Consider the following 13847-nt stretch of genomic DNA (forward strand, 5'->3'; position numbering starts at 1 on the left):
TGAGGCCAGGAGTTCAAGACCAGCCTGGCCAACATGGTGAAACCCCGTCTCTACTAAAAACACAAAGATTAGCTGGGCATGGTGGCATGCATCTGTAATCCCAGCTACTTGGGAGGCTGAGGCAGGAGAATTGCTTAAACCAGGAGGCGGAGGTTGCAGTGAGCTGAGATTGTGCCACTGCACTCCAGCCCAGGTGACAGAGTGAGACTCGGTCTCAAACAAACAAAATCCAAAAACATCCTAAAAATTACAAAATTTGGCCAGGCGCGATGGGTCACACCTGTAATCCCAGCACTTTGGGAGGCCGAGGCGGGTGGATCACGAGGTCAGGAGATCGAGACCATCCTGGCTAACAGAATGAAACCCCGTCTCTACTAAAAAAATACAAAAAATTAGCCGGGCGTCGTGGTGGGCGCCTGTAGTCCCAGCTACTCGGGAGGCTGAGGCGGGAGAATGGTGTGAACCCGGGAGGCAGAGCTTGCAGTGAGCCGAGATAGCACCACTGCACTCCAGCTGGGCGACAGAGCAAGACTCTGTCTTAAAAAAAAAAAATTACAAACTTTTTTATTGATGGGTTCCTCTAAAACCCATTACTAAAGCTACTTACTAAAGAGTAGATGTTTTCCCCCTTCACCGATAGTTGATGGACCGTCAGAGAATCCTTGAGTATCTCAAGCTTTTACTTAACTTCAGAGTTCTTACCTGAGACAGAAAAGTTGAGTTTTCTTTCCTCAAGGGCATAAAAAATTTTAAATGTACCCATTTGCATAAAATCTACTCAAAGAAAATTATCAAGTGATTTTACAGGATATTTTTGGATGCTTGCACATAAGAGAATCTTTTAACAAAACTGCTTAACCTCCTTTGTATTATTCATTCCCTCTCTTACTAAAACAAGTGAATGGCTTGCTTGGATGTGTATCTGTATCTTTTTTTTTGATACACACTTTGAAGGAGTCTTCTGAAATGCAGTGTTTTGGCCACCATTCCAGCTCTACAGGAATATGGTTTCATGATAAAGCCAACAAAGAGCACACTGGCAGCAGTCCAGCAGCTGACTCACCAAGGAGTAATGATAGACACTTTGAAAGGAGTGACCTGTCTCAGGATCTCACATTTCAAAGCTTCATGCTATGATTACATTGGTAAAAGGCAGCCAAGAAATCTAGATGAGATCTTGCTTGTACCTCCTAAGAGTAATGGTATATAGGTAGGAAGGACTTCCACAGTCGGATGCAAGTAAGATTTTTTTTCCTAACAACCTTGTAAAACCTGGGGGTGGGAAACAAGTTGAGGATTCAGAATGGGAGTAACCGTGGTGGAAACTTTCCTTCTACGGACCTGGATGAGAACAGCCTTATAGTGACTGAGGGTAACTCAGGAAGCTCAATGCCGTATTAGTTTTCTAGAGCTAAGGGAATATACATAGTTTAGTAGTAAGCACAAGTATCATGTTCATGTCAGACACTGTAGCTACTGCTTCCTACTAGAACAGACCAGAAGAAACCAAAGCAAGACCAGAATCATTTCAGTTTTGAGGAACAGACCCTTTCCTTACTAGCATTGCACACTTTAGGAGTAAAAATAGAATGAAAGTGGATTTGCTTCAGTACTCTGAAATAGTTAACTGTTGATTGTTTTGGTGGATTAGAGTGATTGCAGCTCTGTTTCTAAATTGAATTTCATGGCTATACGTTGTTCTAGGTGGCAAATTAATCTTTTATCAGTACCACAAATTGATTGTTGGCCCTTTGCGGAAATAGCAGGAATATGTCTTTTTCATTTTGTTGAAGGGTAGCTCAGAGATAAAACATTTACATAATCTGAAAATATTTTTCAGAGATAAGACTAAGTGACTATGTATACCACAGTGATAGATCCACTTTGATTATTGTAGAACTTTCTGTTTCTCAGTAAAAAGTGCTAAACATGGTAAAATTATGAAGGATTGCTTTTAGCTATTTGCTGTATTCTTTAAAGCATATTTAGGAATAAAAAGTTAATTTCCAAAGTGCTGTCATTTATTTAATACATGTTTTCTCCAGAATGTGCTTCCCAAAAGTTAAGAGTGCTTTTATTTATTTAAGAAATATGTTAATTTTTCTTTTCTTTTCTTTTCTTTCTTTCTTTTTTTTTTTTTTGAGACAAATTCTCACTCTGTTGCCCAGGCTGGAGTGCAGTGGCACAGTCTACTGCAGCCTCGACCTTCCAGGCTCCCACGACCTTCCCAGGCCCAAGCCATCCTCCCAATTTAGCCTCCACCATGCTCAGCTGAGTTTTTATTTCTTGTAGAGACTGGGTATTGCCGTATTGCCCAGACTGGTCTCAAACTCCTGGGCTTACTGTGCCCGGCCCACAAGAAATATGTTACTTTTTTTGAGATTTTTGTATAATTTGAGAACACAGATTATTTGCCCTACTCCCCCAACCCCCAGTGATACAGACCTGGTTTCATTGCACTGAGAGAAAACAATTAGTTTCTTAATTTATGTTGCTTTTCTGCCTTTTTGAGATTGAGTGCTTTGACTTTTCTCTTGTTTTTGTATTTGCTGTATATGTGTTGTTCCTACTTAATTTCTTATATGGTTTAAACTTGCATCTGTAAATTATTTATTAGCTAGCTTTATGACTTGGGCAAGTTACCTTATCTCTCTGCTCCTTAGTTTCCCTCTTTATAAAATGAGGATAATAATATTACCTACTTTGTAGAGTTGAGTAAGATTAATGACTAATAAATGGTGAAGCACTTAAAAGAGTGCTCTATGCATGTTGGCTGTTAAAATTATAAGCAAGGACCTGGACTTCTCCCCTCCATTAATTGTAACTCTTCATTTTTATAATTTTTTCATAAATAGTATGTCTCTCAGCATATAACAGAACTTTGTATTAAGGAATAATAAATATCACCATGTATGTAATTCTTTATTATAAACATAAATTTGCTTCTTGTTAAAAACAGAGTATCATTTTCTTGCCTCAGATCGAGCTTGAAAGAAATTAGTAGAAAGTGGGCCCTTTTGGCCGGGTGCGGTGGCTCACGCCTGTAATCCCAGCACTTTGGGAGGCCGAGGCGGGCGGATCATGAGATGAGGAGACCGAGACCATCCTGGCTAACACGGTGAAACCCCGTCTCTACTAAAAAATACAAAAAAATTAGCCGGGCATGGTGGTGGGTGCCTGTAGTCCCCACTACTCGCTACTCGGGATGCTGAGGCAGGAGAATGGCGTGAACCCAGGAGGCGGAGCTTGCAGTGAGCCGAGATTGTGCCACTGCACTCCAGCCTGGGCGACAGAACGAGACTCCATCTCAAAAAAAAAAAAGAAAGTGGGCCCTTTTCTGTGTTTTATAGGTACCCACACACCACTGAATGTAGGTCATCGTTTAAATTCTGAGTGTACATCCAAATCCAGTGCAGTTATGTAGAACAAAACAGTTTGTATGGAACTAGAAGTGTTACTGGAAAGGTAAATACTGTAGTTGGTAGTAAACTGATCAGTTAAAGTGATGGATCAGCAAAGATTTGGGGGTTGCTGGTTTTTATTTAACACTCAGTTGTTTCAGAGTGATTACTCCTGAAACAAAGTTATTTCGAACATAGATGTGTTAAGAAATTTCATATTCCTTTCCACTTAAACCTCTTGAGAAAGGAAGCATTTCTTCAGGGAGAGTTAGCTATGTGAGTGCTACATGAATTTTAGTCATTACTGTGGCGACTATATGATAACCAAAAGTAGGAGTCTCACACTTTAGTTTCAAATTTGTGCTGTTATTGAGTAAATTTTTAAAATGAGATTGCCCTCTTTCTTGCTAAACTGTAATATATATAAGCCCATTAAATTGACTTTTATGCCTCTTTTCCTTTTTTTTTTTTTTAACCTGTTAAGACTTTTTTTTTTCTTTCTCATATTTACCCCTGCCTAAGCAAGGCCTCAACTCTCCATGGAAATCTTTAGTAAAAGGCAAAAAGATTTATTCATTATGAAGAGAAACCAGAGCATGTGTGACAGGACTTTCTGTAATTAATTATAAGTTAGTGGTTCAGTGCCAGGGGTTAGATTTTCTTAACTTCTACGTTTAGTAGGATTATTGATAATTCCTAAGTTGTATCCTTAAATCATATTTTTTGAACATTAGGGATCTGCTTCCAACACTTAATTATACTAGTAAAAGGAATAGAACATGCACTGGATTTCTTGTTTTTGAGATTCTTTCATTCCTGCCCTACCCCAGGCAGGAGGTCTGTCTGCAGTGGAAGAGAATGAAACCAGAATGAGGCCAAACAAGTAAAGAGGAGCATGAGATAGAGATGGATCCCATGGCACTGTGCCTTTGAGGCCCTGGTCCTGAAGTTTTTTTCCTTGTTTCTATGCAGCATCTCATTATCCTGTGAGCCATCAAATTCTGATTTTTGGGCTGGGTGCGGTGGCTCGCACCTGTAATCACAGCACTTTGGGAGGCTGAGGCAAGACGATTGCTTGAGCCCAGGAGTTGGAGACCAGCCTGGGCAATGTAGGGAGACTTGTCTCTACAAAAAATAAAAAAATTAGCCAGGTGTGGTGGCACACGCCTGTGGTCCCAGCTACTTGGGATGCTGACATGGGAGGGTCCCTTGAGTCTGGAAGGTCAAGGTTGCAGTGAGCCATGATCACGATACTGCAGTCCAGCCTGGGTGACAGAGTGAGACTGTGTCTCAAAAAAATTTTTTTTAATTTTGTGTAAATTAGCTTGATTTGGGTTTTTTTTTTTTTTTTTACTTACAACTGAGAATTTTGACCAGTATATTTAATGTTAGTCTGACCATTTCTCCAGTGGGCTTTCTACGTATTTAAAAATAGTTTGGACTTTAATCTCAGGGTAAACATTAATATATATAGGTACACTCAGTTTATATATGAGATAATATTCAGGATCAGTGGAGTGAAAATAGTAAAGTATCTTCCATTTTTCAATGGCTTAGAGGGAAAAGTGTTCATAATGGGTATAGAATTAATCAGTATTCCTTTCCCATTATTTATGCCTATACAGTGTAGAAGTTTCCCTTAAAGAGCTTATCACCATAATAAGTACAATAGCAAAGATATAAAGTCAGTACTTTTCACTGATTAGGCATAAATATCCTCTTTATTGTTTTCTTACAAAGTAGCTATGATAAACATATAAAAGGATCAGAAAGAAAGGGGAGAAAAACTCGGTGAAAAGTCAGACAAGAGGAAATGAAGAGGTGAGGTATGTATAGTAAGCATTAGTGAACTTGTAGTAATTGCTTTAGGTTCCATGGATTGCCCACTTGTGGATTAAATGTTAGACTTCTGCAAAATGAGTTGATGGTAGAGATGAAGAAAAGTCTTAATTTGTTTTCTTTATGCTAAGGTTAAAGTTGATGTGGCTAATTAGGTATTAAGATCAGTTTTCCTGTCTTTTTATTATTTATTTATGTTTACGAATGAATGAATGAAGAAATGAATGACAAAGTCTCGCTTTGTCACCCAGGCTGGAGTGTAGTGGCATGATCATAGCACACTGCTGCCTCAAACTCCTGGGCTCAAAGGATCCTCCTGCCTCCCAAGTAGCTGGGATTACAGGTGTGCACTACCATGCCTGGCTAATTTTAAAATTTTTAGTAGAGATGGGTTCTCGCTATGTTGCCCAGGCTGATCTAGAACTCAAGCGATCCTCCTGTGTCAGCCTCCCAAAGTGCTAGGAGGATTGCAGGCATGGGCCACCAAACCTGGCCTTGTCTTGCTTTTTAATAAGCTGTTGTCATTATGTTGCCTTTCAAAGTCCAGTTCTTCTTTACCACCCCATTTGCCTGGAGGTAATGCATTAGGTGAGAATGAAAGGTGAGTACCTAAAAGATTCAGAATTGGAAGGCCTTAATAGGATCAATGTGTAGGAGCTGTAGAGAATATGAAGGACTTTTAAATATTCCAGTCCCAAAATAAACTTGACCATTGGCCAAGATTGTGGTAAGCTAAGTATTTGAGATGTCTGTGCTACATCATCCAACTCTTGGCCTGAACTGTTTTAGCTGGCTTGCCTATGTAAATTGAAACTTCCTTTAATACTTAACTGTGAGTTAAACATAGTTCTGGAGCTCCATCGAAAGGGTCTTAGTCAGCCAGGCACAGTGGCTTACACCTGTAATCCCAGCATTCTGGGAAGCCGAGGCGAGAGAATCACTTGTGAGGCCTGGAGTTTGAGACCAGCCTGGGCAACATTGCAAGACCTCCTCTACAAAATAATAATAATAATTATCCAGCTGTGGTGGTGCTCACCTGTAGTCCCAGCTACTCAGGAAGCTGAGGTAGGAGAGTTGCTTGAGCCCAGGACATCAAGACAGCAGTGAGCCATGATTGCACCACTGCACTCTAGCCTGGGTAACAGCGAGACTCCCGTCTCAAAACAAAAACAGAAACAAAGGGTCTTAGTTATACAGATCTTCTTAATCATTCCTAAAGCGTACATTCCAAGTTTATATTTACAGTAAAGTGATCTATATCCCAAAACATGTTTCCACTGGCTACTAATTTGGGGCAAGTCATTAACTTCTCAGAGCCCTTCTGTAACTAAGATTTAGGGAAAATACTTGTCTTAACCAGAGCACATATGTATACCTTTGAATTTTTTTGCTGCCACATGGTTAAAAAATCAGCCTTAGAGAGGTATAATTTGCACAAATTTTGCCTTTTTTCTAGGATGTAATATAAATGAAATCATACAGGATATACTATTTTGTGCCTGTCCTCTTTCATTTTAGTATAATGCTTTGAGAATCATTCATATTGTTAAAAGCAGTAGTTGTTCCATTTAATTGCTAAGTAGTAGTCCATTGTATGGATATTCCACAATTCCTTTATTTACTAGTTAATGGATATTGGGTTTTTTTTTTTTCCAGGTTTTGGGTTTATTTATTTATTTATTTGAGACGGAGTCTCGCTCTGTCGCCCAGGCTGGAGTGCGGTGGCGAGATCTCGGCTAACTGCAACCTCCGCCTCCTGGGTTAAAGCTATTCTCCTGCCTCAGCCTGCTGAGGAGCTGGGACTACAGGCGCATGCCACCGCACTCGGCTAATTTTTTGTATTTTTAGTAGAGACGGAGTTTCACCTTGTTAGCCGGGTTGGTCTGATCTCTTGAGCTCGTGATCCGCCCACCTCAACCTCCCAAAGTGCTGGGATTACAGGCGTGAGCCACCACGCCCGGCCCGGTTTTTGGCTATTACGAATAAATCTCCTCTGAATATTTGCAACATAGATCTTTGTGTGGACATATATTTTCATTTCTCTTGGTTAAAAATCCAGGAGTAGAAATTGCAGGATTGTAGGGTAAGTGTGTTTATAGTTTTTAAAGTAACGGCCTATTTTGCATTCCCACTGGCAATGCATGAGAATTCCAGGGCTCCAAATCCTTGTTGATGCTTGGTATTGTCATTCTTACTAACTTAAGTCATTCTAGTGGGTCTGTAGTAATACATCATCATGGTTTTAGTTTGTAATTTCCAGATGACTAATGATGATTATCTTTTCATGTGCTTATTTGCCATTTATATGTCTTTGGTGAAGTGTCTGTTCAAATCTTTTGCTCATTAAAATAGGTTGTTTTTTGTTTATTGTGAGTTCATAATGTATTCTGAATATGAGTCCTTTATAACAGGTTTTGCAAATTACATGTTTTGCAAATATATTCTTGTAATTTGTGGCTTGCCTTTTCATTCTTAACAGTGTCTTTCAGAGAGCAAAAACTTAATCTTTATGTAGTCAGTTATTTTTTTTTTCTTTTTGAGTTAATGATCTTTTTAGCCTATCTAAGGAATTGTCTCTAAACCTAAGGTCACTAATATTTTCTTAAATTTTATTCTGGAAGTTTATAGCTTTGTTTGACATTTGGGTCTGTGAAACACTTCAAATTAATACTGAGAGAAGTAAGTGTAGGCTTGCCTTTTTGTATATACTGTGAATATCTGAGTTTTCCTCTGAGCAGTGCTTCAGTTGCAGCTCACAAAATGACATATTGTGTACTACTATTCAGTTTGAATATTTTCTAATTTCTCTTTTAATGTCTTTTTTGGCCTATGAATTATACAAGTTTGATGTTTAACTTCCTGTAGATATTTTACTGTTACTAATTTAATTCCATTGTGGTCAGAGAACATACTCTATAGGATTTCAGTCTTTTTCAGGATTTCAGAATTTGAGATTTGTTTTGTGGTAAGGCATATGGTCTATTGTGGTGAATGTTTTGTGTCTTTGAAAAGACAAATATTTGGTTCTACCAGTTTTGTCTCATATATTTTGAAGTTCTGTTTTTAGGTACATACATATTTAGGATTGTTATGTCTTCTCAGTAAATTCATTCTTTTATAATGACTTGTCCCACTTTATTTTGATAATATTTGCCATCCCCTAGGCTACTTTAACATGAATGTAACTCTTGTAGCTTTATTACCACAGTATTTGCATAATTTTTTCCCATCCTTTTACTTTTAGTCTGTGTATATATTTGCAATGCATTTCTTGTAATTAGCACATACTAAGGTCTCGCTTTTTTATTTAGGCTGACAGTCTCCTTCATTCATTCATTTGTTCATTCATTGAGATGGAGTCTCGCTCTGCCACCCAGGCTGGAGTGCAGTGGTGCCATCTTGGCTCACTGCAACCTCAGCCTCCCGGGTTCAAGTGATTCTCCTGCCTCAGCCTCCTGAGGAGCTGGGATTACAGGCGCCTGCCACCATGCCTGGCTAATTTTTGTATATTTTATGTTTTGTATATTTACCCCTGTGTTGGCAAAGCTGGTCTCAAACTCCTGACTTTAGGTGATCCACCCGCCTTGGCCTCCTAAAGTGCTGGGATTACAGGTGTGAGCCACTGCACCCGGCTGACAGTCTCCTTTTAATTGTTGTTATTAAATGATGGGTTTACTCTGAGTTTGAGTATCCATATGGTTAGGTTTCAGTCTACCATTTTGCCATTTGTTTTCTATTCATCCCATCTATTCTTTTCTGTCATTTTTTGAATGAAAGATTTTGTAATATTTCATCTTATCCCCTCTTTTAGTGGAGATATACTTATTTGTTCTATTTTTTTCTGTGGCTGCTCTATAGTAGAGTAGATACCTTTAACTTAGGACATTCTGCCTTCAAATTATATACCACTTAATGTATAAGAATCCTATGGTGTTATGTCCCCATTTTCCTATCTTCTGTTCTTTTTGCTATTGTCATACATTTTACTTTTGGATATGTTAGAAAATCCATAATTCAACGTTAGGCTTGTTTTTATTTAAAGCTTTGTTCATCTGGGCGTGGAGAGGAGTCTTTGCCCTCGGGCTAGTTGAGCTGTGTTTATAAAGGTTTCAGCTGAATGGCCTGAGTTTAGTAAGGTCTCTTTAATCAGTCAGAAGGAGAATGCCTGTGTAAACTCTGGTAGTTGTGTTTATAGTTCCCAAGTAGTTGCTTGATACCCAATGGTTGTTCTTTGCCTACCCTCGTGAAATCTCACCTAATACATGTGCAGCTAATTTAGTAAAGATGTAGTAGTGCCTCACAAATTACAGCTGCTTCAGCCTTCGGAGACACATTTAAGTTTCTGATTGGGTTTCCACCCTCCCTAGATTCTCAGTTTCTCCCTTTCTGGCTGGGGTCTGGAAACTGCCTCAAAATACAAAGCTTTGACAATCATAAGGCACAGGTAATTTGCTTGTCTTCTCTCAGGGATCACAGTTCAGTGCTGTCTATTGTCCAGCATCCAAGAATAGCTGTTTCATGTATCTTGTCCAGTTTTTTAGTAGTTTTGGTGGAAGGGCTAGTCTCAAGTTACTCCATCATGGTAAGACTAATTTAACTTTTTATAAATAAATACAAGGTTTGCATGATAAAGGCTATTATAGCCTACTTCATAAATTAATACATTGCATTCTGCAGGCAGTGTTTTGCACCATTTGTCCTGGCTTAGCTGATATTCATGTTCTAATTGTTCATTACAGGATTTTATGTAAATAAATAAATGTTTAGCCTTCGTAATGGGATTGTTAATAGTACCCTGGATCTGCTACTTTACCAATTGCTCCCTAATGCCTACAGTTGATTGCCAACACTATCTCACTGCCCCCTGTAACTGCAGTAGTTTGAGCTTTAAGATACAATGTCACTAATTATGGATTATTCTGTTCTTGTTCTATAATATCCCAGTATCTTCAGCAAAGGATTCTGTATTGGCTCCCACCAGCTGGTATTTACTAGAATGTGGAAATAATTCAAACAGGAGGACTGTGCTTTTGAAAACCTGCTTTAACATTAGAAGAGGAAAAGTGATTGTAAATGGCTATTTTTCATGTAAGGGAGGGATTAAATTTTCATATCTATTGTTTAAAGAAATCTGTAGCCAAAGGTGTCTGTTTTTAGTTGGGTCATTGTTTAGGACTATAGACTTCAGTTTTGTATTCTTAGTAATATTACCCCCTTCACCTCCCCTGATAACCCAAGAAAAGATCCTTCGTATAAGATTTTAAAAATTGCACCAGAGAAGCCAAGTGGCTCATGCCTGTAGTCCCAGCTACTCACTACTTGGCAGGCTGAGGTGGGAGTATTGCTTCACCCCAGGAGTTCAAGGCCCAAGGCCAGCCTGGGCAACACAGGGAGAACGCGTCTCTTAAAAAAAAAAAAAAAAATTGCACTGGGATTTGCATTAAAAGTTGCAATACATACCTAGTATGTTTTCTAATCATAATGTGCAATTTAAAAAAAATGTGTAATTTTTACCTGCCTTCTAATTTGAGCCTTTATTGTTCACCAGTAGGTTTATTTCACTGGAACAAGTCTTTGTGCCATATTTGGCATCACCAAAGGAATAGTGCCAGTATTTATTGACAAATGAGGACAAATAGTTTTTCCACATTCTATTGCCATCATTGTTACTAGGTAAACAATAGAAGCTTATAAAAATACTGTGCATTTAATACCTTTTTGGTTTCCTTTTATACTTGTCAAAAGTCATTTATACGTTAATTGACATACTGTGTCCATGATGTGTATGGATAAGTAAGATCTTTTTGTAGCTTGAATATCTTATGAGTAAATAGCATTTCCTAACTATTAAATGGGATTTGAATAGCTGTCAAGGGATTACTTGATACAGAGAAGTTGCTAATTTATTTTGAAATTGTAAAATACATTTTCCCCTCTGAAATCACGAAATGCCTCATATTGCTAATGCAGTGAGTTTAAGTGTTTAATTTAGAAAAAATTAGTAACTGCTGGTTGCCTCATATTGCTAATGCAGTGAGTTTAAGTGTTTAATTTAGAAAAAATTAGTAACTGCTGGTTGCCTCATATTGCTAATGCAGTGAGTTTAAGTGTTTAATTTAGAAAAAATTAGTAACTGCTGGTGTTATTTGGCATGAGATGAACCTGGAAGGGAAGTGTTGAGGGGCATCATCTGTACTTGGCACTGTTTAGAACTTTCTTTAGAGGTGTATAGTGCTTTCTTACACTAATATTCCAGTGTATGCCTGAATAGCACTTTTCTTCTTGTACTGAAAAATAAGTCCATGGTGTTAAGCAGGCATCTCTAAAGTGGCCATCTGATTTAAAATAGCTTCCATAAGTTTTAATTAATTTTGCATGTTTTAGTTTCTCTTTTTGATAGCAGGTAGTAGCTCTCTGAAGCATTCCTTCTGCCTTGAAACATCTTTCTTTTTCATATATTTGCCGTTTTCCTTTGTGAGACTTAGGCTTATAATACAATAAATATTTAAGTGCCACCTATTTACTAGGCACTGTTAGGTTATAGGCTCTGTAGATGTAGTGGTGAACAAGATCTCCGTTGTTACTCAGTTTGTAGACTATGAAGGAAAAGGAGTAAGGGTTGGAGAATTACTCATGTATTAAATATATGTTGCTTTTTGGAGGCAAATGAATAAAATATTTAGAATGGTTAAGATAGTCTTCTGCTTTCTTTGGATTCACTAGGGGTTTTATCATAATCTGTCTCATATCATTTCATATGTTAAAAGGGAATTTTAATGAAATACGTTACTACTGGTTGTGGATTCTAAAAGGTAGAAGGACAAAATATTATTTGCCTTTAAGAATACAAAGAAAGGATTGTCTGTTTGTATGGTTAGTTGAATTGTCTTATTTCCTATTTATTTATTTTTTATTGCTGAGATCTCACTTTGTTGCTCAGGGTGATTTTTAACTCATGGCCTCAAGTGGTCTCCTGCCTTGGCCTCCCAAAATGCTGGAATTACAGGCCTGAGCCATTTCACCCCAGCCTATTTCTTATTCTCCCTACAAGGGACATTTTAGTGTAAGGCAAAAATATAAAATTATCACTCATAATGTTTTTTCGGAAAATATATGACTGCATGGTTTTGTAGTTTTCTTAGCAGTCACTGGGTCATTAAGTTACCTCGTTTTTTGCTTCTTGTTCTTCCTTTTTTCTGGGGGAAAAGGTTTTCTCTAGGTCTCATCTCTCAATTCTTTAGCAAGGCATATTTTTATTCATCATACCATAACTGTATATATACTTAAAAGTAAATGACATTTTGTCTTACCATGGATTTCTCACGTATCTGGTGAAGTGGTTTAAACTGTCCAATTTTATGTGCATTGAAAGCAAAAGCTAGCTGAGAAAGGAAAGCTTTTCTCATCAAAGAGGTTGAAATTACTGTCGTAAAACAGTGATAAATACCAGATAAGATATGTGATCCTTGAAGTTTAATAAATATTTTTGGACTGTTAATTTATATTCACTTTTGGGCATGTTTTTTTTGAGACATGGTCTCTATAGCCCAGGATGGAGTGCAGTCATGTAATCATGGCTCATTGCAGCCTCAGCCTCCTGGGCTCAAGCGATCTTCCCACTTCAGCCTCCTCAGTAGCTAAGACTACGGGCATGTGCCACTATGCCTAGCTAATAAAAAAAAAAAAATGTTTTGTAGAGATGGAGTCTCACTGTATTGCTCAGGCTAGTCTCGAACTCCTGAGCTCAAGCAGTCCTCCTGCCTCACCTTCCCATAGTATTGGGGTTAGAGGCATGAGCCACTGCACCCAGCCTGGTTTTAATCTTTAGGAAATATTTTTCTAGGTTAAACTCAACACAGTATAAGTATTTTTACATGTATTTCAGAATCTAAATTTATTAGGATACTGGCTGATGACTTACATGCTTTTATTATTAAGATTTAGGTTCCCAGCACTTTGGGAGGCTGAGGCGGGCAGATCGTGAGGTCAAGAGATCGATACCATCCTGGCCAACATGGTGAAACCCTGTCTTTACTAAAAATATGAAAATTAGCTGGGCATGTTGGCACGTGCCTGTAGTCCCAGCTACTCGGGAGGCTGAGGCAGGAGAATCGCTTGAACCTGGGAGGCTGAGGTTGCAGTTAGCTGAGATCGCGCCACTGCACTGCAGCCTGGGCGACAGAGCAAGACTCTGTCTCAAAAAAAAACCAAAAAAAAATTAGGCAATTTGCTTTAAAAATTAGATAACTCATGAACTCGTTGGTTATTCCTTATTAGCTAAAAAAACTATTAGACCACTGTATATTATGCTAATTAAATGACTCATTTCTGCTAGTTAAACCATCTGTAATAGGCTACAGAACACATTTTGCTGGAGTACGTAAAACTAAGCCCACCAGGAAACTTATGGCTAAAATTAAACAGAATCCTGCTAACCTTGTGTGTGTATTCAATTTTGGTACCTGAAAGAATTTGTGGTATTTAGAATATTTGAATGTTATGTTATATTTGTTTGGATGTTCATATTTTATATTTACATGACAAAAAGGATATGGTTGCTATTTAAACTTTTTGGATGGTAGGAAAATAATCTTAGGCACAGGAAAT

At 38.1% G+C, this 13847-nt stretch overlaps 1 protein-coding gene and 1 pseudogene across 11 annotated transcripts in view; one reads left to right on the forward strand and one right to left on the reverse strand.

Moving 5' to 3' along the window:
- The window catches only part of MTMR3 (myotubularin related protein 3), a 144791-nt gene that overhangs the window by 23678 nt on the left and 107266 nt on the right, over positions 1-13847 (forward strand). The window lies entirely within an intron of this gene.
- On the reverse strand, positions 3934-3988 carry LOC112206785 (U5 spliceosomal RNA; annotated as a pseudogene).

The sequence above is a fragment of the Pan troglodytes genome, chromosome 23 (genome assembly GCF_028858775.2).
Source record: "Pan troglodytes isolate AG18354 chromosome 23, NHGRI_mPanTro3-v2.0_pri, whole genome shotgun sequence".
Classification (NCBI taxonomy): Eukaryota; Metazoa; Chordata; class Mammalia; order Primates; family Hominidae; genus Pan; species Pan troglodytes.